General features: G+C 45.2%; 2 long non-coding RNA genes across 3 annotated transcripts in view; both read left to right on the top strand.

Moving 5' to 3' along the window:
• The window catches only part of LOC146404708 (uncharacterized), a 618617-nt gene that overhangs the window by 547488 nt on the left and 44381 nt on the right, over positions 1 to 26748 (top strand). The gene's annotated exons all lie outside the window — the stretch shown is intronic.
• Positions 170 to 22326, top strand: LOC102158774 (uncharacterized). Its single transcript, XR_298235.4, has 3 exons — positions 170 to 286; positions 20316 to 20377; positions 22190 to 22326. It is a non-coding gene; the product is annotated as an uncharacterized LOC102158774 (long non-coding RNA).

The raw sequence follows: 26748 nt of genomic DNA, 5'->3' as shown, positions 1-26748 counted from the left end.
CGCGGGGCCCCCGTGGAGCGGACGAGCGCCATCTGGCGGGAGGCCGTGGAGGCGTCCACAGAGAGCGTGACCTCGGGTAACTGATGTCACATTGAGTGCCCGCTCCGTGCCTGGCGGCGGCGGCGGCGACGTTACACAACTCGCGGGACGCCCCGGGGCGCCATTCTCACAGAATCCCAAGCGAATTTACTCCTGAGGGTGAAACGTGCTTCGGTCCTGTCCCAGCCTGCTAGGGACCCACAAGCCAATGGAGGAGAGGGCACTCCTGAGCTGGACGGTGGAAGAGGTGAGGGAAGAGAGAAAAGGCCTTCTGGACAAAGGGCATGGGCCCAGGGCAAAGGTTGCAGAGGGGCTTGGTATTTTGGGTCTGGTTAGAGCTTAAGTGCATGGGGATGGGGTTGGAAAAGGAGGGCGGGAATAGCAGTGAAAGGTCCCTGGAGCCATGTGGGGAGTTAGGGCTTTATCCCAGGCCAGACATTTTAAACCTAAGTAGCTTGCAGATATATTGTTAGTTCAACACAGTGTTCTAAGAAATTTTGAGGTGGGGGAGTTCCCGCTGTGACACAGTAGGTTTAAGGATCCCACTGCAGTGGCTGGGGTTGCTGGGGAGGTGGGTTCCATCCCCAGCTCAGGAGTGGTGGGGATGGCAGTAGGGTGGTGATGGAGTTGATGTGAGAGGGTTGTGGGGGGGCAGTGGGTTAAGGATCTGGCATTGCCAACAGCTCTGCCATGTAGGTCTCAGCTGCCACTGGGGATTCGATCCCTGGCCAGGAACTTCCCTATGCTGGGGGTGTGGCTGGAAAAAAAGAAGGAGAAGGAGAAAAAGAAGAAGAGGAAGAAGAAAAAGGAAAGAAAAAGAAGAAATAAAAAAGAAATTCTGAGTTGGAATGCCTTCAAGAGGAGCTAGTGTTCTCACCAGACCTTACCAGTCCCCACCACCCCCTGTAACTGAAGCTATGCCCAACTTCTCTTCATGCATCACTTCCCCAACCCTGATGCATGTGCCTTTAGGACCATGAAAAGCCATGGGGTTCTTTTTTTTTTTTTTGTCTTTTTGCTATTTCTTTGGGCCGCTCCCACGGCATACGGAGGTTCCCAGGCTAGGGGTCGAATCGGAGCTGTAGCCACTAGCCTACGCCAGAGCCACAGCCACGCGGGATCCGAGCCGCGTCTGCAACCTACACCACAGCTCACGGCAACGCCGGATCGTTAACCCACTGAGCAAGGGCAGGGACCGAACCCGCAACCTCATGGTTCCTAGTCGGATTCGTTAACCACTGTGCCACGACGGGAACTCCAGCCATGGGGTTCTTAATAGGACATCTGGGAACTGGCAGAAGAGAGAGGCATGCCTGCCAGTGGCAAGAGGGGTGTGCCATCCACCTCCCTTGCCTCTTACTGGATGCTATGGGGGGGGTGAGGTGCCTCCCCACCGTCGTCATTGTCACGGTATGAGGTGCCCAGGCTCCCAAGGAAAGGGAGCACAGCACTTACTGCAGGGTCAGCTTCGCGGTTCTTGCTTAGATTAATGCCACTTGAGCCACCCCCGTTTCAAAGATTGCCTCTTCCTTCCTGGCCCAGGACACCCCATTCTCTGGGGCTCTGTCCTCTCTCATGGAAACACTGGCTATTTTAGAGGGAGAGCAGACTTCACTCATGCATGTTTGGAGGGACACAAAGGAACTCAAACCACCAGCCTGCAGCAGCCACAAGCCCAGGTACACAGGGCAGGGTAGTGGCTACAGTGTGGACGACCGAAGACCTTAGAGGAGGGAAACCAGCGCCATCTGGTGTCCATTACTGGAGTGGCAACAAGAGAATTGGAACACATTTTTATATTTTGCTCTTTGTCTTGAGCAAAGCGGAAAAAATTCCAGAGTAGTGCGGTGTCTAAAGGCCACACCAGACCAGAACGAATTTAAAACATTCCTTCTGGCCACAGTTGACTTCCTCCATGTTCCCCAAATACTTCACACTGGAAGGAAGGTTGGGGCTGCAGGATCCTTTATGAGTTCTTTGCCTGGAAAAATCTTCCTTCTTTTTTTTTTTTTTTTGTCTTTTTGCCTTTTGAGGGCCGCTCCCGCAGCATATGGAAGTTCTCAGGCTAGGGGTCGAATCGGAGCTGTAGCCACCTGTCTACGCCAGAGCCGCCTCAACGCTGGATCTGAGCCGCGTCTGCGATCTACACCACAGCTCACGGCAACGCCAGATCCTTAACCCACTGAGCAAGGCCAGGGATCGAACCTGCAACCTCATGGTTCCTAGTCGGATTCAGTAATCACTGAGCCACACAGGAACTCTGAAAAATCTTCCTTCTGCTTTGACTCAACTTCAGATTAAGCCTGGGCTCTTGAGAGGTGCGCTATCTTCCAGGGAGCTCCCTTACCAGATCCCTGCATGATTCTTGGTCAGGACTCTACAGCTTGTTTACCTTTAAGCTCGAGAAGCATTTAAGAGAAGTAGAAAGAGATGCAGCATTCCTGGAGGAGGCTTTCAGAGGATCCTTAAAAGAGGGAGGTAATGCAGCCGTTGGAGCTTCAGCAGGGTCTCCTGTGGGTCTGTCTTCCTCCTTTCCAAAGCTGCCTTTCCACCCACATCACACACTTGTATTGGGCACCTCTCAACACAAGCCTGATCTGAATGGGTAGAGTCCCAAACCCAGACACCTGGGTCCTTTTGATCCTTTACTGCTGACCACCACTAGACGGGACTGCAGATCTGAAAGCTTTTTGAGGAACGCAGGTCTGTGGCCAAAGACCTCTCCCCAAGCTCTTGGTAAAAGTTGCCACAGAGCTTAGATCTTTTTTTAATTAAGGATTATAAATTTGCATGGAATATTTGTGTTTGGTGCTCCTTGCAATTCTCTCCCTGGCCAATGTTTATTCTTTTTTAATTTGTTGCACTGGAAAAAAAATTTTTGGCTACACCCACAGCACATGGACGTTCCCAAGCCAGGGATGGAATTCCAGCCACAGCTGCAACCTCTGCCACAGCTGTGGCAATGCCAGATCCTTAACCCACTGAGCCACAGTGGAAACTCCTGTAAGTATTTTTTAAAGTCACCTTAAATCTATTCTGGCATAAAGGGTGTGTACATATATATGTATGTTTACTCAGAGGCTGGCAAATAAGAGGTTGTTTGAATTCATGAGTAAGTGATTAGCAAGGGAATGAAATACCCAGATTGGAACAGGAGGGGACATAGGTGGATATGAGAGTTGTGTTCAGGTCACAAAAGGGGACAAACAGATGCAGCGGACAGTCAGAAAACAAAGCAAATGTTGGTGTCCAAAGGCTGCTTTGGCCAGGAGCTAATGGCAAAGTGGACAAGCATTGATAAGGTGCCAGCAGAAACAAAGGAACGGAGTCCACCAAGAATGTAGATAGAGGAGTTCCCGTCGTGGCGCAGTGGTTAACGAATCCAACTAGGAACCATGAGGTTGCGGGTTCGGTCCCTGCCCTTGCTCAGTGGGTTAACGATCCGGCGTTGCTGTGAGCTGTGGTGTAGGTTGCAGACGCGGCTCGGATCCCGAGTTGCTGTGGCTCTGGCGTAGGCCGGTGGCTACAGCTCCAATTCAACCCCTAGCCTGGGAACCTCCATATGCCGCGGGAGCGGCCCAAGAAATAGCAACAACAACAACAACAACAAAAAAGACAAAAGACAAAAAAAAAAAAAAAAAGAATGCAGATAGATTTCCTCCTCCCCACCCCCCAAAGTGGCAGCAAATGCTTTAAAAAAAAAAAAAAAAAAAAAAAAAAAAAAAGGAGTAAAAACATGCTGGGGTGATTTGCAGCAATATGAATATAAGTAGAGATTATCATACTATGGGAAGTCAGAAGGAGAGAGACAAGTACCACATGATATCACTCATATGTGAAGTCTAAAATAAGACACAAATGAACTCATCTATGGAACAGAAACAGACTTACAGACAAAAAGAACAGACTTGTGGTTGCTAAGGGCGGGGGAGGGGGGAGATAGAGGGATGGACTGGGAGTTTGGGGTTAGCAGGTATAAGCCATTGTCCACAGGAGGGATGGACAAGGTGCTACTGTGTAGCAGGGACAACTATAGTCAATGTCCTATGATAAGTTATAATGGAAAAGAATATAAAAAATTAGAGAGTTCCCTGATGGCACAGTGGGTTAAGGATTCAGTGTTCGTGGGTCGATGCTGTGGCTTAGGTTTGATCCCTGGCCCAGGAATTTCTGCATGCCCCCCCGGGCATGGCCAAAAAAGGGGGGGGGATGTATATATACGTATAACTGAATCATTTTGCTGTGTGGCAGAAATTAAAACAACATTGTCAATAAACTATACTTTGAAAAAATTTTTTCTGGAATTCTCGTTGTGGTGCAGTGGAAACGAACCCGACTAGTATCCATGAGGATGCGGGTTCGATCCCTGGCCTCTCTCAGGGAGGTGCCGTGAGCTGTGGTGTAGGTCGCAGACATAGCTTAGATCCCATGTTGCTGTGGCTGTGGTGTAGGCCAGCACCTGTAGCTCCGATTCGACTGGGAACCTCCATATGCTGCAGGTGTGGCCCTAAAAATAAAAGAAAAATTACCAAAGATCCATGAGCAAAACGAAGCAACAAACATAAAAACTGATTTTTTTTTTTTTTTTTTAGAGCTTCATACTAATGTGTGTAGGAATGGACTGATGTCTGGCATTTGCATTAAACTACTTTAGCAGAGACCAAAATAAGAGAAATGAAAAGGCGGGACAGATAGACAAAACAAATGCAGGGAGAGGCTCATGTACTGAATCTGAGCAATGAGTGTATGGGGATTTTTTTCTGTTCTCTGTTATTTCACATATGTTTGAGTGTTTTCATTGAAAAATACGAAGTCTTCCAGTTTCAGCTACAATGTGCAGACAGCTTGGAAATTGTCATCCCCATCCTCACAACAAGAAAAATCTAAAACAAACTGAAAATTAACAATTTTTCTTAGATCCATCAAAAAATTGAGGATGGGGATTTTCCTTCCTGGCTCAGCAGAAATGAATCTGACTAGTATCCATGAAGATGTGGGTTTGATCCCTGGCTTGGCTCAGTAGGTAAAGGATCCAGCATTGCCATGAGCTGTGGTGTAGGTCACAGATGCAGCTCAGATCCCAAGTTGCTGTGGCTGTGGCGAAGGACAGCAGCTGCAGCTCCGATTAGACCTGTAGCCTGGGAACCTCCATGTGCTGCGGGTATGGCCCTAAAAAGACAAAAAAAAAAAAAAAAAAAATTTGAGGACAGGTAGGGCTAATCTCCATGATGAAAGGCAAGCAGAAACCTTCAAAGTCAAGCAGAGGCTGCTGGAGCCAGACACTGGTAGGAAACCAGCAGTTATTTTGATGTATGCCTGGAAGCCAAGTGTAGACTAGTTTGAGGGAGAGAAGCCCCTGCTCCAATCTTGGGGCCCACACATTTTCATGGGTTTTTACCACCAGGAACCCCATGTGGTTCTCACACTAAAGATTCAGGAAAAATCTCATGTTTTATGGAGGGAGAGGGGAAGAGTAACCATTGTGAAATAACCCCAATCATTCTCCATTACCAATGCCCGCCCACTTAAAGCAACCCTTAAACAACCATGATTTGACGCCTAGCCTGGAAGCTTCCATGAGCTGAGGGTGTGGCCTTAAAAAATAAGTAAATAAATAAATAAACAAACAAACCTGACAAAACCAAATGCTGGTGAGAATGCAGAGTGACAAAAACTCTCATTGACTGCTGGTGGGAATGCAAAAGGTACAGCCTCTTTGGAGATCATTTGACAGTTTCTTACAAAACTAAACATAGGGAGTTCCCATTGTGGCTCAGAGGTAACAAATCCGACTAGTATCCATGAGAATGCAGCTTCAATTGCTGGTCTGGCTTGGGTTAAGGATCTGGTGTTGCCATGAGCTGTGGTGTAGCTCATGGATGCAGCTGGATCTGGTGTTGCTGTGGCTGCGGTATAGGCCAGCGGCTTCAGCTCTGATTCGACCCCTAAACTCTTGCCTGGGAACTTTCACATGCCATGGGTGCGGCCCTAAAAAAAAACAACAACAACAAAAAAAAACTAAACATAGTCTTACTAGGTGATCCAGCAGTTACACTCTTAGGTATTGACTCAATTGAGTTGAAAACTTCTCTGTACACAAAAACCTGTACCACAGGCACAGCAATGTGGGATCCGAGCCACGTCTGTGACCTACACCATAGCTCACGGCAATGGCAAATCCTTTAACCCACTGATGCAGGCCAGGGATCAAACCCGCATCCTCATGGAAACTAATCAGGCTGTGACCACCGAGCCACAATGGGAATTTCCAAAAATTACATTTCTTGTGCAGCTAAGTTTGTGGGTTAGGATTCACACCCACAAAGACCAGCTGAACCTGCCTTGTTCCAGCCTTGGGGCTAAAGATGCTCTCTCCCATTTACTGCTCTTCAGCACTCCTTTCTCATCAAAAGCATCCATTATAACTTTCAAAAATTCCTCAGAGAAAAGAAAAAAATATCTTTTCAAGAAGAGCACTTTAATGCTTTCTCCCTTGAAATAGGGTGTGTAGCCACAGAGTCAGAGGTGCCTGTTAAACCAGCATCTGAAATGCCTTCCTGGGACTTCTTCTCGTGGCTCAGTGGTTAGTGAACCCGACTAGCATCCATGAGGACATGGGTTCCATCGCTGGCCTTGCTCAGTGGGTTAAGGATCCGGCGTTGCCCTGAGCTGTGTTGTAGGTTGTAGATGTGGCTCAGGTCCCATGTTGCTGTGGGGTAGGCACAGTTCTGATTGGACTCCTAGCCTGGGAACCTCCATATGCCACAAGTGCAGCCCTAAAAGACCAAAAAACCAAAAAAAAAGAAAAGAAAAAAAGGCTTCCTGGATCACACCTTCTACCCAGGAGCAGCAGTTCTTCCAAATGACATTTCTGATATGCAAAAAGAGTGGAGAAGGAAAATTAGTTAAACATCTTTGCTATCTTTGGTAACAAAGATGGTCTGAACAGATTGCTACAGAACGCAGAAGCTTCTAGGTGTGGACAGATCTACCCACCCTCATCCCACCCCATCCCACACCCATTCCAAGCCTCCCTTTCACACCTGGTACTTGAAATGTGACTTAATTATCAAACTTTCCTTACCCTGAATACAATCCTGATTGTAGATTATATAATAATTGTGTATACTTACATATCATTATGTATATCATTATATGTGTAATAATTGTCATTATATATAATTACATATTATATATAATGATTCTATATATTATATATTATAATAAATGTAACGATTGTACTTACTGTCTTTTGAGTGGATGGAAAAACAGAAACATGGGATAAAAACCTCAATGTAATGTGGAATAGTTAACTTTAATTGGGTGATTACTATGCGCTAGTTTTTCCATTGATTAACTCTTTTAGTCCTCACAATCCTATGAGAGAGGTGCCATTATTATCCCAATTTTTTAAAATTAAGGACACCGAGGCACAGAGAGGTTAAGTAATTTGTTAAGCGAGGTCACACTCAGGAATCTGACACCAGAGGCCATACTCCTAAGGACTGTGGTTCACTGCCTCCCCTTGTGTGGGTTTCACTGAATGACATTTATTTACATTATTTACTCTTAATATAGTACCACACATTAGATGTCATCCCTGATTTTCCTTTTGTTTGTTTTTGTCTTTTCTAGGGCCGCACCCGTGACATGTGGAGGTTCCCAGGCTAGGAGTCTAATCGGAGCTGTAGCCACCGGCCTACACCACAGCCAAGCAACGCAGGATCCAAGCCGCATCTACAACCTACACCACAGCTCATGGCAATGCCGGATCCTTGACCCACTGAGTGAGGCCAGGGATCGAACCCAAAACCTCAGGGTTCATAGTTGGATTCATTAGCCACTGAGCCATGACGGGAACTCCTGATTTTCTTTTTCCTTTTTTTTTTTTTCTTTTTCTTTTTTTTTTTTGCTGTCTCCCGGCATACGGATTTTTCCACCCAGGGATCAGATCAGAGCTGCAGTTTCGACCTATGCTGCAGGTGCAGATGCCAGATCCTTTAACCCACTGAGATCAGGGATCAAATCTTCATCCTGGCACTGCAGAGACAATGCCCATCCCATTTCGCCACAGTGGGAACTCCCCCAATTTCCTAATGAGAAAACTGTGGCCCAGAAAGGTTCAGTGATTTTTTTCCCCCAAGGCACCCAACTATTAATCTGTAGAGATGGAATTCCATTTTCAGGGACTTTCCCATCACACCACTAGAATGCAAGGGCAATGAGGGCAGGGTTTTGTTTTGTTTTGTTTTCTTTTGCTCATTGCTGTTTCCCCAGCACTGAAGCAGTGACCAGCACAAAGCAAATACTCAGTATATATGTGTCGAATAAATGGATGCCTCCACTGCTATGAAGGCAGAGATAAGAAGCAATTACTGTCAGGAGATCAGAATTATGCATTCAGCAAGTTCCCAGTGTGACTCAGAGGTAACAAACACAGCTAGTACTCATGAGATTGTGGATTCCATCCCTGGCCTCCTCAGTGGGTTAAGCATCCGCTGTTGCCATGAGCTGCTGTGTTGGTCACAGACGTGTCTCAGATCCCATATTGTTGTAAGCTGGAAGCTGCAGCTCTGACTCCATGCCTAGCCTGGGAACTTTCATATGCTGCAGGTGTGGCCCTAAAAAGCAAAAAAAAAAAAAAAAAAAAAAAATTATGCCTTCATGCAGACAGGTTTGGTTTCATTGTGCGACATCCAGGAATCTCCCACATCATTTACAACTCAGACTCTTCAACTTAAGTATGAGGGAGAATTATGTGATATGCACCTACCCATCTAACTTCTATGTTGTTCCAGAAAGGGTTTAAGGTGGTTTATAGGCTTAGAACCAAAGAGAAATTAACTGAGGACATTCCCTGTGGCTCAGCAGTTCAAGGATCCAGCATTGTCACTGCTGTGGCTCAGATCCCTGCTGTGGCACAGGTTCAATCCCTAGCCCAAAGAATTTTCACATGCCACAGGCACAGGAAAAAAAAAAAAAAAAAACCGAGGCAAAAATAAGATGGAGCCAAAGTGAAGCCCAGAATGGGGCTGAAGGATTCAGAGCTTAAGAAACTCAATTCTTGCTAGGTGGGCTTTGTATGATGCTCCAGGCTTCCTAGCATCCTGTGTGAAAAGAAATATCTGATTAGTTATACAATTTGCAATGTCTGTTAAGATAAAGGCAAACTCCTGAATCCAAAGAAATATAGCTATTCTTAGTCCCAAGACCAGAAAAACCTCTATCCTGGAGTTTCTCATGAAGATGACTTGTGTATGAGATTTACTAGAAACTCAAAAAATGAAACCAAACAAGGAGGGTCCTAGGGTAAAAACCTAACTGAGCCTTTACATAATGTAACAGAGCTTATAGCTCAATCCACTGGATTACATGCTAAGAAACAAGTGGTGATGAGAGTGATGGTGTTGGTGTTGGTGATTACGGTGGTGGGAATGGTGGTAGCAAAGACGATGAGGATAGTGGTGATAGAGGTGGTGGTGCTGGTGGAGGTGGCAGCGAAGGTGGTGGTAGAGGTGGTGGTGATGGTGGAGGTGGCAGTGATGGTGGTGGCAGTGGTGGTGGTGGAGGTGGTAGTGGTGGGAGTAGGGGTGATGGTGGGGTATTGGTGACAGGAATGGTGCTGGTGAGGGTAATGCTGGTGATAGTGATGGTAGTGGATGCAGGGGATGGCAGGGGTGGCAGGGATTATAGAGGTGGTGGGAGGTGGTGGTGGTGGTATTGGTAGTAGGAATGGTGAGGGTAATGCTGGTGATAGTGACGGTGGTAATGGCAGGGATCATAGAGTGGAGGTGTTGGTAGGGATGATGGTGGTTTGGAGAGTGCAGGAAATGGGCAGTAGAACTAAAGCAAATGTACACTGCTGCCCCATTTCTACGAAGTTGGGCTGCGTAGAAGAAAACACATACCATTAAGGAGACTAATCCTAGGATTTCCAGGCACTGACCATCAGCCAAGGGAAAGCACAAAGGGGACCTAGCTCTTCTCCAAGGCAATACATGCTGGAAGAGCCAGGATTCTCCGCAGAAGGTAATTTTACATTCCTGTAAAGCAGAGGAGGCCTCAAAGTGCTACTCTAAAGGACTTGGCTGAAATGGTTTTCTTCAAAATGTACCAAGGTGGTTGAACTCTGCTGCCCTGGCCAAAATTAACATCCGTTCAACCCTGCGGGAACCACTGGCCAGCCCCGCTTTGAGCAATGCTGCCCCCTAGTGCCCCTCTCCACCCCAAGGTGTTTGCAGAACTCCTGCAAGATGGCATGGAAAGTAACTCAAATGTTTAGGTCAGGGGTCAGCCACCTGTTAAGGGACAGACAGCAGACGAGGACACATGGTCTCTATCCCAATGACTCACCTCTGCAGCTGTAGGGCAGAAGCCACCGACACTACGTAAATGAACAAGTGTGGCTGTGTTCCCATAAAACTGTATTTATGAACACATATTTAACTTGTATATAATTTTCACAAATTCTGCAATATTATTCTTCCTTCGATGTTTATTCAACCCTTAAAAATGTAAAAACCAGAGTTCCCACTGTGATGGTGATGCATAGGGTTAAGGATCCAGTGTTGCTGCAGTTGCAGCTCGGATTTGATCCCCAGACCAGGAACTTCCGTATGTTGCGGTTGTGGCCAAAAAAAAAAAAAGAAGAAGTAAAAACCATTCCAACCTTGCAGGTCCTCTAAAAACAAGTAGCAGATTGGATTTGGCCAGCAAGCCAGAGTTTGCCAACCTCTGGCTTAAGGTGCCAGTTTTGGGTTAGTTGTTTTCTTTTGTTTTGTTTGCCACGGCTTCAGCATGCAGAAGTTCCTAGGCCAGGGATTGAACTCTCTCCAGAGCTGCGACCCAAGCTACAGCAGTAACAATGCCAGATCCTCAACCCACTGAGCCACCAGGGAACTCCAGAGTGCCAGTTTTAAACCAGTCAAGAGTTAGGGAACATCTACTGGAGATTACAGCTTGAGTTTTAGATTCATGGAAATGTGGGCCCTTCATTCTGGTGACACTTCTGCCCCTCGGGCCCACTTCTATCTATTTCAGTGTGAGAGGCATCTTTTCACCTGTGAGAGAAAGCTGGTCTTTCTACACTCTGCAGCAGAGGCTGTGCTTCCAGAGCTTTCCATTCTGAAGCTGGCCCAGATTGTTAGGAAGGACATTATCGAGAAGAGGAAGAAGGGAGGGTAGAATACAGCTCCCAGGAGCCCCCCTGGAGGCTCTTAACTGCTTTGCTCCTATTGCTGCTGGCTATTCTGATGGTGTTAATATGTGAGCAGAGGAAAGAATCAGGTTCTAACTTCAGGGGGGCAGATGTCGGAAAGGCACTGGCCCATAGGCTTGGGGTGGAAGCCATGAAAATGCCAGCTCCTAGCCTTGATTTTACATTCTTTCTCTAATGCCTGTTATCATGTTATCATATTCTTTTTTTTTTTTAATTTTTTTAGGGCTACGCTCATAGCATATGGAGGTTCACAGGCTAAGGGTTGAGTCTGAGCTGCAGCCACCAGCCTACGCCAAAGCCACAGCAACGCCAGATCCGAGCTGTGTCTGCGACCTACATCACAGCTCACAGAAACACCAGATCCTTAACCCACTGAGTGAGGCCAGGGATCAAACCCAAAACCTTATGGTTCCTAGTCGGGTTCATTTCCGCTGCACCAGGACGGAAACTCCTGTTATCATATACTTAACGACGACCGTGTCAACATATAACATGGAAAATATAAATAAGGAGGGAAAAAGAGGGAGTTTCTGTTGTGGCTCAGCAGGTTAAGAACCTGACATAATGTCCGTGAGGATACAGGTTCAATCCCTGGCCTTGCTCAGTGGGTTAAGGATCCAGAGTTGCCTCAACCTGCAGTGTAGTTCACAGATGTAGCTCACTTCTGGCGTGGCTGTATATCTCTGGTAAGATGGCAGGATTATGGGTGGCTTGTTTTTTTTTTTGTTTGAAGTATACTTGATTTACAATGTTTCAGGTGTACAGCAAAATGATTCAGTGATGCAAATATATATGTATATATATAGTCTTTTTAAAATTCTTTTCCATCATAGCTTATTATAAAATATTGAATATAGTGCCCTGTGCTCTACAGTAGGTCTTTGTTGTTTATCTATTTTATATACAGCAGTGTGTATCTGTTAACCCCAAATTCTCAATTTACCCCTCCCTCCACTTTCCCTTTGGTAATCATAAGTTTATTTTCTATGTCTAAGTCTATTTTGGTTTTATAAACAAGTTCATTTGTATCATTTTTAAGATTCCACATATAAGCCATATTATATATTTGTCTTTCTCTGTCAGACTTACTTTACTAAGTATGATAAGCTCTAGGTCCATCCATGTTGCTGCAAATGACATTATTTCATTCTTTTTTATGGTCAAGTAAAATATATTTATATTTAAACAAATACAAATAAATATATGCATATAAATATAAAATATATATGTACCACATTCATCTGTCGATGGACATTTAGATTGCTACCATGTCTTGGCTATTGTAAATAGTGCTGCTATGAGTATTGGGATGTCTGTACCTTTTTTAATTAGAGTTTTCATCTTTTTTGAATATATGCCCAGAAGTGAGATTGCTAGATCATACGGTAGTTCTCTTTTTAGCTTTTCAAGGACCCTCCATACTGTTCTCCATAGTGGCTACACCGAGTTAAATTCCCACTAACAGTGTAGAAGGGTTCCCTTTTCTCTACACCCTCTCCAATACTCGTTATTTGTAGACTTTTTGATGATGGCCGATGTGAGGTGGTACTTCATTGTAGTTTTATTTTTTTTTATTTTTTTTTTTTTAAGTTTTTTTTATAGTTTTAGTTTTTTTTTTTTTTTTTTTTTTTTTTGTCTTTTTGCTATTTCTTGGGCCGCTCCCACGGCATATGGAGGTTCCCAGGCTAGGGGTCGAATCGGAGCTGTAGCTGCCAGCCTACGCCAGAGCCACAGCAACGCGGGATCCGAGCTGCGTCTGCAACCTACAACCACAGCTCACGGCAACGCCGGATCGTTAACCCACTGAGCAAGGGCAGGGATCGAACCCGCAACCTCATGGTTCCTAGTCGGATTCGTTAACCACTGCGCCACGACGGGAACTCCTCATTGTAGTTTTAATCTTCATTGGGTGGCTTTCATTTTCTCATTTGTGCCTTTTGAGGTATCCCAAATATTTACAAAAGTAAATAGAATACCCACTCGGCTGGGTATCATTTTTTTAAATAGGTAATAACAAGCATTGACGAGGATATGGAGAAATTGGAACCCTCATACACCACTGATGGGGTTGTAAAATGGTATAGCCCCTTTGAAAATAGTCTAGCAGGCCCTCAAATGGTTAAATAGAGAGTTACTATGATACCCAGAGATTCTACTCCCAGGTATATTCCCAAGATAAATAAAAACATATGTCCACCTAAAAACATGTACATAATGAATGCTTAAACAAAATTTGGTGTATATGTACAATGAAATATTATTCAGCCTTTAAAAAGGGATGAAGGTGTTCCTGTCATGGCGCAGCGGTTAACGAATCCGACGAGGAACCATGAGGTTGCGGGTTCGATCCCTGGCCTTGCAGTTGACGATCCGGCGTTGCCGTGAGCTGTGGTGTAGGCTGCAGATGTGGCTCGGATCCTGCGTTGCTGTGGCTCTGGCGTAGGCCGGTGGCTACAGCTCTGATTAGACCCCTAGCCTGGGAACCTCCATATGCTTCGGGAGCAGCCCTAGAAAAGGCTAAATAAATAAATATATAAATAAGGAATGAAATTCTGATATTGGCTACAGTATGAATGAAACTTGAAGATATTATGTGAAATAAAATGTTAGTCACAAAAGGATAACTATTGTATGATTCTATTTATGTGAGGGACCAAGAATAGTCAAACACATAGAGATCTAAAGTTTAATGGGTAGAGTTTCAGTTGGGGAACATAAAAAACATTCTGGAGATGGGTAGTGGTGGTGGTTGTCCAACAATATGAAGGTACTCACTGCTCCTGCACTGTACACTTAGAAATTATTAAAATGGCAGATTTTATGTTTATGTAATTTTTACCATAATTTAAAAAATAATTACCAAAAATTTCTTAAAGAAGTGGAAATAAAACAAATATTGTTCTGGGAGTTCCCACTGTGGTGCAGTAGGTTATTAATCTGGCTTCTTGATGTGAAGGCACCAGTTCAGTCCCTGGACCAGGGCAGTGGATTAAGGATTCGAAGTAAGTTGCTGCAGCTGGGATGTAGGTCGTAACTCCAGCTTGGATTTGATCACCGGCGTGGGAACTTTCATATGCCATGAGTGCAGCCAGGGGAGGGGAAGGGACAGTTCTATAAAGTAAGCAAATTATTCTATCCATTTACTGAAATATTCTGCAGTTGGAGTTCCCGTCCTGGTGCAACGGAAAAGAATCCGACTAGGAACCAGGAGGTGGGGGATTCGATCCCTGGCCTCGCTCAGTGGGTTAAGGATCTGGTGCTGCCATGAGCTGTGGTGTAGTTTGCAGACACGGCTCAGATCTGGCATTGCTGTGGCTGTGGCATAGGCTGGGAGCTATAGCTCCAATTTAAACCTTGGCATGGAAACCTCTATATGCCCCAGGTACAGCCCTAAAAAGCAAAAAATAATAATAATAAAATAAAATATTCTACAGTAATTTTAAATGGCAATTTTTTAAAATTAATTAATTAATTTATTTATTTTTGTCTTTTTGCCTTTTCTGGGGCTGCTCCTGCGGCATATGGAGGTTCCCAGGCTAGGGATCTAATCGGAGCTGTAACCACCAGCCTTCACCAGAGCCACAGCAACGCGGGATCCAAGCCATGTCTGCGACCTACATCACAACTCACGGCAATGCCGGATCCTTAACCCACTGAGCAAGGCCAGGGACCGAACCCACAACCTCATGGTTCCTAGTCGGATTCGTTAACCACTGCGCCATGAAGGGCACTCCCAAATTTTATGTTTATGTATATTTTACCATAATTTTTTAAGTTACCAAAAATTTTAAAAGTAGGAAAAAATACAGTTCTATAAGTATAAGCAAATTATTTTATGTATTTAATAAAATATTCTGCAATAGACAGATGGCCAGAAAAATATGTGAAAAGATGCTCAACATAGCTAATGATTAAAGAAATGCAAATCAAAACTACAATGAGGTATCACTTCACACCAGTCAGAACAGCCATCATCAAAAAGTCCACAATAAATTCTAGAGAGGATATAGAGAAAAAGGGAACTTTCCTACACTACTGCAGTGAATGTACGTTAGTGCAATCACTGTGGAAAGCAGTGTAGAAGTTCCTTAAAAAACTGAATATAGGGAATTACCTGGTAACACAGTGAGTTAAGTATCCAGCATTGTCACAGCTGTCACTTGGGTTAAACCCCCGGCTCAGGAATTTCCACATGCCATGGGAGTGGCCAGAAAAAAAAAAAAAAAAGCCTAAATATCGAACTACCACATGACCCAACAATCCCACTCCTGGGCATCTATCCAGAGAAAGCCATAATTCAAAAGGATACATGCACCCCACTGTTCATTGAAGCATTATTTACAATAGCCAAGACGTGGAAGCAACCCAAATGTCCATCAACAAAGGACTGGATAAAGAAGATGTGGTACATATATACAAGGGAATATTACTCAGTCATAAAAAAAGAATGAAATAATGCCATTTGCAGCAACATGGATGGACCTGGAGGTTATCATACTAAGTGAAGTATGTCAGACAAAGAAAGATAAATATCATATCAGATATTTCATTAATATGTGAAATCTAATAAAATATGGTACAAGAGAACTTTTTCACAAAACAGACTCAAAGATTTCAAAGCCAAACTTATGGTCACCACAGGGGAAATGTGGGGGGGAGGGATAAATAGTGGGTTGAGATTGACATATACACACTATTATATGCAAAATTGATCAGTAACAAGGATGGTTCAGGGAAATCTATTCAAAACTCTGTGATAGCCTGTATGGGGAAAGAATCTAGAAAAGAATGGATATATATGTATACATATGGCTGATTCACTTTGGTTCACCTGAAACTAACACAACATTATAAGTCACTTATACGCCAATAAAATTTATTTTAAAAAATAAAAAGGGAGTTCTCATTCTGGCTCAGCAAGTTAAAAACCCATCTAGTATCCATGAGGATGCTGGTTCAATCCCTGGCCTCACTCACTGGATTAAGAACGTGGCTTTGCTGAAAGCTGTGGCGTAGGTCATAGATGCAGCTCAGATCTGGTGTGGCTGTGGCTGTGGCATAGGCTGGCAGCTGCAGCTCTGATTCAACCCCTAGCCTGGGAACTTCCATATGCCGCAGGTTCTGCCCAAATAAATAAATAAATAAATAAAATATTATACAATAATTTAAAATGGTTAAACTGGTAAATTTTATATTATCTATATTTTACCGCAATAAAAAAATTTGTACATGAGCATCCACAGCAGCACTATTCACAATAGTCAAAAGTAAAAGCAACCCAAATGTCCATCAACTGGTAAATAAACAAAATGTAGTATATCCAAACAATGAAATGATATTCGGCAATAAATGGAATAAAGCACTGATATGTGACACAATACTGATCAAACTCGAAGACATTGTGCTAAGTGAAAGGACAGACACAAAGGCCATATGTTGCACAATTGTATTCATATGAAGTGACCAGAACACACAATCTGTAGGAAATGAAAGTGGTGCCTGGGGCTGTGGAATGTTTCTCCTGGGGAGTAAATATGGAGTTGCTTCTGGCTGAGTTTCTCGTGGGGATGATGGAAACATTCTGATTGCGGTAGTGGTTGCACAACTTTGTGAATATATTAAAAGCCATGAGTTGTACAATCTAAACGGGCGAATTGTAGGGTATGTGAATTCTGTCTCAATACCACTGCTACCAAAAACAGTAAATGAGGGAAAAAGCAATCTAAAAAGGCATAAGCAATTTTAAATAGTTTTGAAATGCTACACAGTAGAGACACAGAGCAAATAGTACAAAAACAGCCAAGACAAATATTAAAACCATCCAAATTTCCAGGGCTGACCTCTCCTTGAGATGCCATATTCGTGCCTTTGGTTCCACAGGGCATGGGGGCAGGGGCTTGTCTGGTACAAGGTTTCTAAGGACTGAATGCTTGTGTCACTCCAAAATGCATATGTTGAAATCCTAACCCCCAAGGTGATGGTATTAGCAGGTGGGAGCCTTTGGGAGGTGATTGGGTCAGGAGGGTGGAGCCCTAATGAACGATATTAGTGCCTTATGAAGAAGACCACACAGGAGTTCCCACCGTGGTTCAGCATGTTAAGAACCTAGCTGGTATCCGTGAGGATGCAGGTTCGATCCCTGGCCTCGTTCAGTGAGCTAAGGATCTGGCATTTGCCACAAGCTTCAGTGTAGGTCACAGTTGCAGCTCAGCTCCAATGTCGTGGTAGCTGTGGTGTGGGCCTCAGCTGCAGCTCCGGTTCGACCCCCACTAGCCTGAAAACTTCCATATGCTGCAGGTGAGGCTGTAAAAAGAAAAGGAAAGAAGGAAGGAAGAGTTCCCTAGCCCTTCCTCCAAGTGAGGACATAGCAAGACTCTCATCCATGAATGAAGAAGCAGGCCCTCAATAGACACTGAACTTGCCAGATCCATGAACTTGCACTTCCCAGCCTCCAGAATGGTAGGAGATAAATTTCCATGGTTTATAAGCTACCCAGTTTATATTATGTTCCAGCAGCCTGTAAGGACCAAGACAAAGGTCAAATATCATGCAGCCATCCTGAGGCAGTCCCAAACTGAAGGCTTCCTGCTGAGGAGCACTTGAGAAAACTGGCAAAAATACAGCAGCTTTCCTGGGAGAGAGCTTGTACCCAGAAGGCCTGCCCTGGATCAGGACATTCACAATGTTTTAAGATGTATGCTAAAAAATCTCGTGTAAAAAAAAAGAAGAAGAAGAAAAGCAAAGCCATGTACCCATAGGGGCTGAAGCAGGAAAGCAGCTGCCTCCTGTATAAAGTATGGATCTCACAGCTTCTACAGTGCCTCCCACTGCCACTGTTGCCTGACTCCCAGGTGGCTCCTCACACCTGCTTTACCTGCCTGGCCCTTAAGGTACACCCCAATCCCCCACCTAAGGTTTCTAAGGAGAGTCGGCACCTCAACTCTCCTCTTTGGTTTTCAAGAGAAAGAGAGAGAGATCACTGTGTCGCTTCTTTTTGCCTTTAAAAGGTGTTCTGCAGAGTTCCTATTGTGGCTCGGCGGGTTAAGAACCCAACTAATATCCATGAAGATGTGGGTTCGATCCCTGGCCTTTCTCAGTGGGTTAAGGATCTTGTGTTGCCATATCTGTGCTGTAGGTTGCAGATGTGGCTCAGATCTGGCATTGCTGTGGCTGTGGTGTAGGCCAGCAGCTACAGCTCTGCTTCAGCCCCTAGCCTGGGAACTTCCATATGCCACAGGTGATGCCCTAAAGAAGCAAAATATAAATAAATAAATAAATAAATGTTCTGCAATTCTTGGCTAAATTTAAAATGTGAATCAGAAAAGACACAGTGAGGCAAGTGACAAAATCTCTCCCTGAAAGAAAAACAAGTCTATGGAGTTCTGTCATAGTTCAGGGGTTAATGAATCCAACTAGGAACCATGAGGATGGGGGTTCAATCCCTGGCCTCGCTCAGTGTGTTAAGGATCCAGCGTTGCCGTGAGCTGTGGTGTAGGTCACAGACACAGCTCAGATCTGGTGTTGTTGCGGCTGTGGTGTAGACCAGCAGCTGTAGCTCCGAATTGACCCCTAGCCTGGGAACCTCCACATGCCGTGGGTGCGGCCCTAGAAAAGACAAAAAGAAAAAAGAAAAACAAGTCTAGATTTAGAAACTACCAGGAGCTGGGTTCTCAAGCCACCGTGGCCTTGAACTCCTTAATAAAGGAGACCATCAGCAAGGATTTAGGAGGTACTTGGACCCCACCTTTGTGGTGGCTGTGTGGCTGTTACACTTTGGTTTCAGTTTTAAGCACATGGCTTTAAAGGGGACTTTCCAGGAAGAGTTGATGCCTGGAACAGCCCCAGAGCACGGAGCAAACCCAGCGGAATTCAAATGGCTACAGCTGGCGAGCAACGCGCTTGAGATCCTGGATTGTCCACACAGTTGCCAGCTGCTGGAACCAGCCAGGGGCCCATCAGGTCAGAGATTCAGGACCTGACACCAACCAAACCATGAGGTTTGTGAAAGCACAAAGCCTTTCCTGGGCAGTGGAAAAGGAAATGAAAGTTAACTAGGTTGAGCAGCTACTGGTGACACTGCAAGTTCAGGCCATGTCAATGTGAAGAGAGATGGCCCAGGCGGCCTTTCTGGTGGAGGGTAAAGGGATCTCTGTGATGGGATCAGCCAGGCAAACCCTCCCAGAGACACAAATCTCAATCCTCCTCCTTGGCCTCAGCTGTGGGGAGTACGCAGAGGGGTGCTTTAAAGAAGCATTAAATACATTAGACCTCAAATAGTAAAAAGTACACACTTAAATCACCCTTGGACATGCTGTTCCTCTCCCCAGTGAAATTGTAAGTTTCCTTTGTTTCCCTCCAGAGCTAATCTATCTATCTATCTACCTATATAAATAGGTATAGATAGATATATACATGTAGATATAGTTTTTCAGAGTTCCCGTCGTGGCTCAGTGGTAAACAAATCCGACTAGGAACCATGGGGTTGTAGGTTCGATCCCTGGCCTTGCTCAGTGGGTTAAGGGTCCTGCGTTGCCATGAGCTGTGGTGTAGGTCGCAGACGTGGCTCGGATCCCGCGTTGCTGTGGCTGTGGTATAGGCCAGTGGCTTCAGCTCCGATTAGACCCCCAGCCTGGGAACCTCCTTATGCCATGGGTGCGGCCCTAAAAAGACAAAAAAAATAGATATAATTTTTCCTTTTTTCTAAACAGGGCAGCATATTATAAATCGGTTCAAACACTTGCTATTTCACTTCTCGGTATATCATAGAGACTGTTCCAGATCAGCACATAACAGAGCTTCTTCTTTGATTTTACCATTGCATAGGCTTCCTTGGTGTGGTTAGACAATCTTTTTTATTAACATTGAACCTTAAAGTTATTTCCAGTCCTCACTATTACCAACAACACTGCAGTGGAAAAACCTGGTAATATGTAGTTTCTTACCTGCACCAGGGAAGGTACGTTCCTGGAAGAGAAATTGCTGGAAAAATGTTGCTAGTTGTTGTTTAGTTTTCCTACATAAAATCTATGCCAACTGTACTCTCTCCTTTGCAATACAGGGCACGTGGTCCAGGCATGAATTCAGATGATTTCAACCCCACCGTGTTGAGAAACTGCACAGGTTGGTCTGCCCCAGGGGGAAAGGGCTGCTCCCTTTTGCCAAAGCTCTCCCTTTAGGCCTTTATTACTTATAGTCATCAGATTCAGGATGATCATTTGTTTAGTCAGTCTCCCCAGCTCTGGCCTGTGAACCCTGCAAACCTAAGACTGGACCTTTTCAACCTTTGTACCTCCAAAGTCTAGACCAGAGTAGTTGAACAATAAATATTTATAGATGACAGAACAAATTAATAAATTGGGGGTGTCCTGTCATGGCTCAGCAGGTTACAAACTTCACTAGTATCCACGAGGATTCGGGTTTGATCCCTGGCCTTGCTCCGTGGGTTAAGGATCTCGCATTGCTGTGGCTGTGGTGTAGACCTGCCTCTGCTGTTCTGATTCCACCCCTAGCCAGGGAACTTCCATATGCTGCAGGTGTGGCCCTAAAAAGCAAAAAGAAAAAGAAAAAGAAAAAAGAAAAAATTGGGCTCCTCGTTTCCATTTAGGAAAAAGAATTGGCAAATATAGAATAAGGACTAAGGCTGTAATAACCTTCAGAGATTTCTTGACTCTCTACAATTTTCCCATGTTGGGAAGTTTTGTCTTCTCATCTGTATTTCCCTGGAGAGATTAGCAATGAAATATCAAAACCAAAACCTTGCAGGCATCTAGGGTATTTTCTTTCTTTCTTTATCTCTTTCTTCCTTTTTTTGTCTTTTAGGGCTGCACCTGTGGCATATGGAAGTTCCCAGGCTAGGGGTCAAATTGGAGCTGTAGCTGCTAGCCTACAACCACAGCCATAGAAAGGCCAGATTGGAGCCGCATCTGCAACCTACACCGCAGGTCCCAGCAACGCTGGATTCTCAACCCATTGAGTGAGGCCAGAGGTGGAACCAGCATCCTCATGGATGCTAGTCAGATTCTTAAGCGGCTGAGCCACAAAGGGAACTCCCATCTAGAGTATCTTGGCTCAGCCAGCAGGCATCATCACCCTTTGGAGCCACACTGACCACAAAGCCAGGATGTAGCTTCTGCCCATGTCCCAGGCCATGGCTCAGTGGTGCCATATGTTCACCAAACATAGAAGGATTCCCCAGGAGATGTAGGGTACCAGGCACTTTGCTGTCTGAGCTCCACCTGGGTGGGATTTCAGGGCATTGCCCTCCCACCCAAAGTGATTGTGCTTTGCTTCCCCAACACCCCAAGGAGTCATTCCTCCTAGGGCACAAGAACCTGTTGCTGGCCCTTGATCTCAGGGGTAGGTTCGGGAGCCAGAAAACAACCATAGAGTTGAACTTGCTGAGAACAGAAAGGCAGGAAGTGAGATTAAATCATCAGGGAATGAAATCAAGGTCCTACCATTGGTAGGCAGCCATGGCTAAAGTTAGATTTACTCCCTGGATTTTTCACTTATGTGAGTCAATAAACTCCCTTTTTGTTTAAACCGATGCATGCCAGGCTCTCAGTTATATGTAAGAAAGAGCCCTGATACAGGACTTCTCTGAGTAGAGAGCATGGATCACATGAGAAACTTTATTTCACAAACTGCCAGAGGCCAGAGCCATAGGTCTGAATATAGGTAAGAAGTTCCTTGTCAAGAGTAAAAGATTCCTGAAATACATGGGTGCAACAAAGGCCCTAAGGAAAGTCAGTAAGAGTCATTCTAGGAGTTCCTGCTGTGGCACAGTGGATTAAGAATCTGACTGCAGAGTCTTGGGTCACTGCAGAGGTGTAGGTTCTACCCCCGAGCCCAGTGCCCTGGGTTAAAGGATTCGGTGTTACCGCAGCTGCCACATATGTTGCAGCTGCAGCTCAGATTCCATCTCTGTTCCAGGAACTTCCATATGCCGAGGGTGTGGCTGTGAAAATAAATAAAGAAAAAAAGAGTCATTCTGCACAACACGGAGATTCAACAGATGAGCAGGACATGCAAGAAAACGAGGAATGGATCAGTCAAAAGCCATGCTTGAGGGTTGTCAGCCCAGCCCAGGAGTTGCGATGGGGGTGCTAGTCAACCCCTAGTACCATGAAAGATGATACGTGTCATTGTTTTGTGTCACTACATAATAGATAACTGGGACAATCTTCTTTCCCTGACCTGCTTTCTTCTCATATCTCCTGTCTTAATTAATGCTTTTATCCTCAATCTGGAATGTCCACACAGCTGCCAGCAGCTGGAACCAAGCAGGTGACCATCAGGTCAGAGACTCAGAACCTTATACAGACCAAACCCTGAGGTTTGTGAAAGCACAAAGCCTTTTGTAGGGGTGAGAAATACATACACACACACACACACACACACACACATATATATATGCATTTTTTTTGTCTTTTGTCTTTTGTGGGTCGCACCCACGGCATATGGAGGTTCCCAGGGTAGGGGTCGAATTGGAGCTATTGCTGCCGACCTACACCAGAGCCAGAGCAACTGGGGATCCAAGCCACATCTGCGACCTACACCACAGCTCATGGCAACGCCAGATCCTTTACCCACTGAGCAAGGCCAAGGATCGAACCTGCAACCTCATGGTTCCTAGTCGGATTTGTTTCTGCTGTACCATGACGGGAAGTCCTACATATATATTTGGTTTGGTGTACATATATATATTTGAGTTCTGTCCCTTGGAATCTCCGGAGTAATGAGAGTGTCGTTGAGATGCTAATGAAACGACTGGCAGATGAGGACCCTCAGAGAGACCTAGGTGGGATGGGTGCTGATCACCTGAAAGACAAAGGCGTAATTAGAGCGTTGTAACTTTCAGTCCTAACCCCCAACCTTGAATGGGGAAAGGGAGGTTGAATGGGGAAAGGGAGGTTGAATGGGGAAAGGGAGATTGAATGGGGAAATGGAGATTGAGTTAATGACAAATGGCCAATGATTTAACCAACCTTGCTTATGTAATGAAACTGCCAAAAAAATCTTTTAAGTGATGCAGTTCAAAGATCTTCTGGGTTGGTGAACACGTTGAGGTGCTAGGAGGTGGCTCACCTCAAGGGGGCATAGACGCCCCCTGACACCTCCGCCCCAATGCCTTGCCCTACGCATCTCTTCATCTGGCTGTTCCTGAGTCATAGCCTTGAGGATAACCTGATGAATACAAGTCAAGTGTTTCCCTGAGCTCTGTGAGCTATCCTAGCAAATGACTGAACCTGAGGAGGGGTTGCAGAAACTCCCAATGTAAAGCTGGTTGGTCAGGAGTACAGGTGGGCACCTGGGTCTTGCTATCGACATCTGAAGTAGAGACCATTTGGGGAGACTAATTCTCAACCTGTGGGGAGTTGATACTCACTCCAGGTACTCACTACAGTGTCAGAAAGGAATTGTTGGATACCCAGCTGGCATCTGGAGGGTTAGAGAACTGGTTGGTATGAGGAAAAACCCCACTTATTGGGGAGTTCCCTGGTGGTGTAGTGGTTAGGATTTGGCGCTTTTCACTGCTATGACCTGGGTTCAGTCCCTGGTCTGGGAACTGAGATCACACATCAAGCCACTGCACCCCATGGCCAAAATAAGAATTTTTTTAAATTAAATTAGGAGTTCCTGCTGTAGCATAGCAGATTAAAGATCCAGGGTTGTCTGTGCAGCGCCTTGGATCACTGCAGAGGCATGGGTTAGATCCCAGCCCAGTGCAGTGGGTTAAGGATCTGGTGTTGCTGAAGCTGTGGCTTGGATTTCAATCCCTGGCTCAGGAACTTCGAAATGCCGTGGATGCAGCCAAAAAATAAATAAATAAAATTAATCAATTAATTAAATTAAAAATCTACAGATTGGATGTCAGAACATTATAAGCAAAAACAATTCAGACCTCCTGTACTTCCAAACCAGAAAACCTGGCATCGTATTATATGTCACCCTCTCCCTGTCCAATCACTTGACAAGTTATCCTAATTCAACTTCCCAAATATCTCTCATCTCTCTCTCCTCCTCACTTTTTATTCATCTGTTTACACATTCAGTTCCATATTTACTAATTACCTTTTCTGTGCCAGGTTTTTGTTTGTTTCTTTAGCCACACCCAAGGCATATAGATGGTCCCCAGCTAGGGATCAAACCTGCCACCATCATCAACCCAAGCTGCTGCAGTGCCAACACCCGATCCTTAACCTGCTGAAGAGAACACCTGTGCCAGGTTTTATCCTAGGCAATGGAAACCAAAGACTAATGAGACCTGGCTTCTGCTTTAGGAAAACCATAGTCAAGTGAAGATTTGGAAACCAAAAAATATGGGGAGTTTGCTGGTGGTCTAGTGGTTGGGATTTGACACTTTTACTGCTTCGACCCAGGTTCAATCCCTGTTCTGGGAACAGATCTCACACCAAGCCACTGCACGCCACGGCCATAAAGGGGAAAAGGAAAAAAAAAAAAAGCAATAGAATTCTCGCGGTGACAGAGAAAGGCCTAGAGCCTCAGAGAGCCTGGAGCAGGGATCCAGGACCCAGCCAGGAGGGTGGGGGCTGGGGTGGGGTAGGGAGGTCAAGGAATTTTCATGGTGGGATGGTGCCTGCCTTTTAAAAGTTTAAAGACTGAAGGAGAATGGCCACGCCAAGAGGAGAGAAGAGGGCATAGTAAGCAGTTTGGAGAATGGCCCAGGAGTAAGGGCGCCATGAACAAGAGATCATTAATTGCTCACCCCACCCATTCTCCTCCACCAGAAAATCTCTCTAAAGCTCAAATTTGACTTCCTGTCTCTCCAGCTTGCAGCTCTCCACTAGTTCCCCTTCCTGATCTGTGGCCTCTCAGCCTCTCTCTGTTCATAAAGTTCTCAGGGTGCCTTTGACCGTATTTCCCGTCTCTGGGTCTTCATCTCTGCTGTCTGCCTGGAATTTCCTGCCCTGCCTCGGTTGATGTGGCGAACTCCTATTCACACTTCAGACTGACTCAGCTGTGACTCAGCTGTGACTTCTTGCACAAAGATTCCCCTCCCACCTGCACTCACTTCTGTGGGTGCACGTATGCCAGGGCCGTGGACTTGAACTTCACCTATGTACAAATCTCCCTCCTGCTCTGGTCCTGAGGGTATAGACTTCCGCCACCCACCGGCCTTAGGCCCGGTCCACAGTGGATCTTTAGCACATGAGGAAATGAGGGCTCCTGATGAGGTGAAAATGCAGCTCATGACACAACGAGCAGAAGCTTGCCTGAACATTCCTGAGAACCTTTTGGGCTGGAAGGGGCTGTGTCGGGGGCAAGGGGGTTGCTGACTAGAGAAGGCCTGAGCTGGGCTGATGTTTCTGTCTTCAGCTCTGTTTCAGTCCCTGGCTCCAAACACAGCCTTGTGTCTCCCAACCGAGGCTCTGATCAGGCTTCTCAACCAACCTGACTCCTCTTTGTCCATGGATCCGTGTAGACTCCTATTTATTTATTTTTTAAATTTAATTTAATTTAATTAATTAATTTATTTATTTATTTATTCTTCTGTGGGCCACACCTGCAGCATAGGGAAGTTCCCGGGCTGGGGGTCAAATCGGAGCTGCAGCTACCAGCCTACACCACAGCCATAGCAGCATTGGATCCCAGCTGCATCTGCAAACCACGCCACAACTTGCTGCAACACTGGATCCTTAACCCACAGAGCAAAGTTAGGGATAGAACCCACATTCTCCCGAACACTATGTCAGGTTCTTAACCCCTGAGCTGCACAGGAACTCCTACCCTGAGATGTTCTGGCTTAGAGGTACTGTGTAATGGTGATTGTGTGATTATTAGGATTGTGGGAGTTCCCGTCGTGGCGCATAGGAAACAAATCTGACTAGGAAATATGAGGTGGTGGGTTCGATCCCTGTCCTTACTCAGTGGGTTAAGGATCCAGTGTTGCCATGAGCTGTGGTGTAGGTTGCAAATGTGGCTTGAATGCTGTTGCTGTGGCTCTGACGTAGGCCAGCAGCTGTGGCTCCAATTAGACCCCTAGCCTGGGAGACTCCATATGCCACAGGTGCGGCCCTAAAAAAAAAAAAAGGATTGTGAAGTTGCTCTATTTTATATAGCATGCAGTTGTGTGTCCATTATAACTAAGACTAGTAAAATTCTTTTGAAAAAAAATTAAATTTTATTGAATTGCAAACACAAAGCTCTCTCGATGCACAACATTCAAGCAATAAGGTCAGGAAAAAAGCCCATCTGTTCCAACTTCTCACTTCCTCAATCCTAATCACTAGATGTGACTTCTGTTAACAGCTGAGTGTGTATCCTTAAGACACTTTTTAGGCCTAAACAAATGTGTATGCAATTTTTCTCCCTCTCAAAATATGTACATATGCCTGTAGACATTTAAACTTGATGCACATCTTTGTCAAAACGTAATTCTTTTTGATTTTCTCTAATAGCGACATAGCAAGACTTCATGATATCAGAGATCAGCAAACCATGGCATCCTGGCAGAAGATGGCCCAGCG

Source organism: Sus scrofa, chromosome 3 (genome assembly GCF_054392235.1).
Source record: "Sus scrofa isolate SSC_HxYL_T2T_F1_AM1 chromosome 3, Sscrofa_HxYL_maternal_Yorkshire_Landrace_v2.0, whole genome shotgun sequence".
In the NCBI taxonomy this organism is placed as follows: domain Eukaryota; kingdom Metazoa; phylum Chordata; class Mammalia; order Artiodactyla; family Suidae; genus Sus; species Sus scrofa.
The sequence above is the reverse complement of the archived record's forward strand: the minus strand, read 5'-3'. Positions and strand labels throughout refer to the sequence as shown.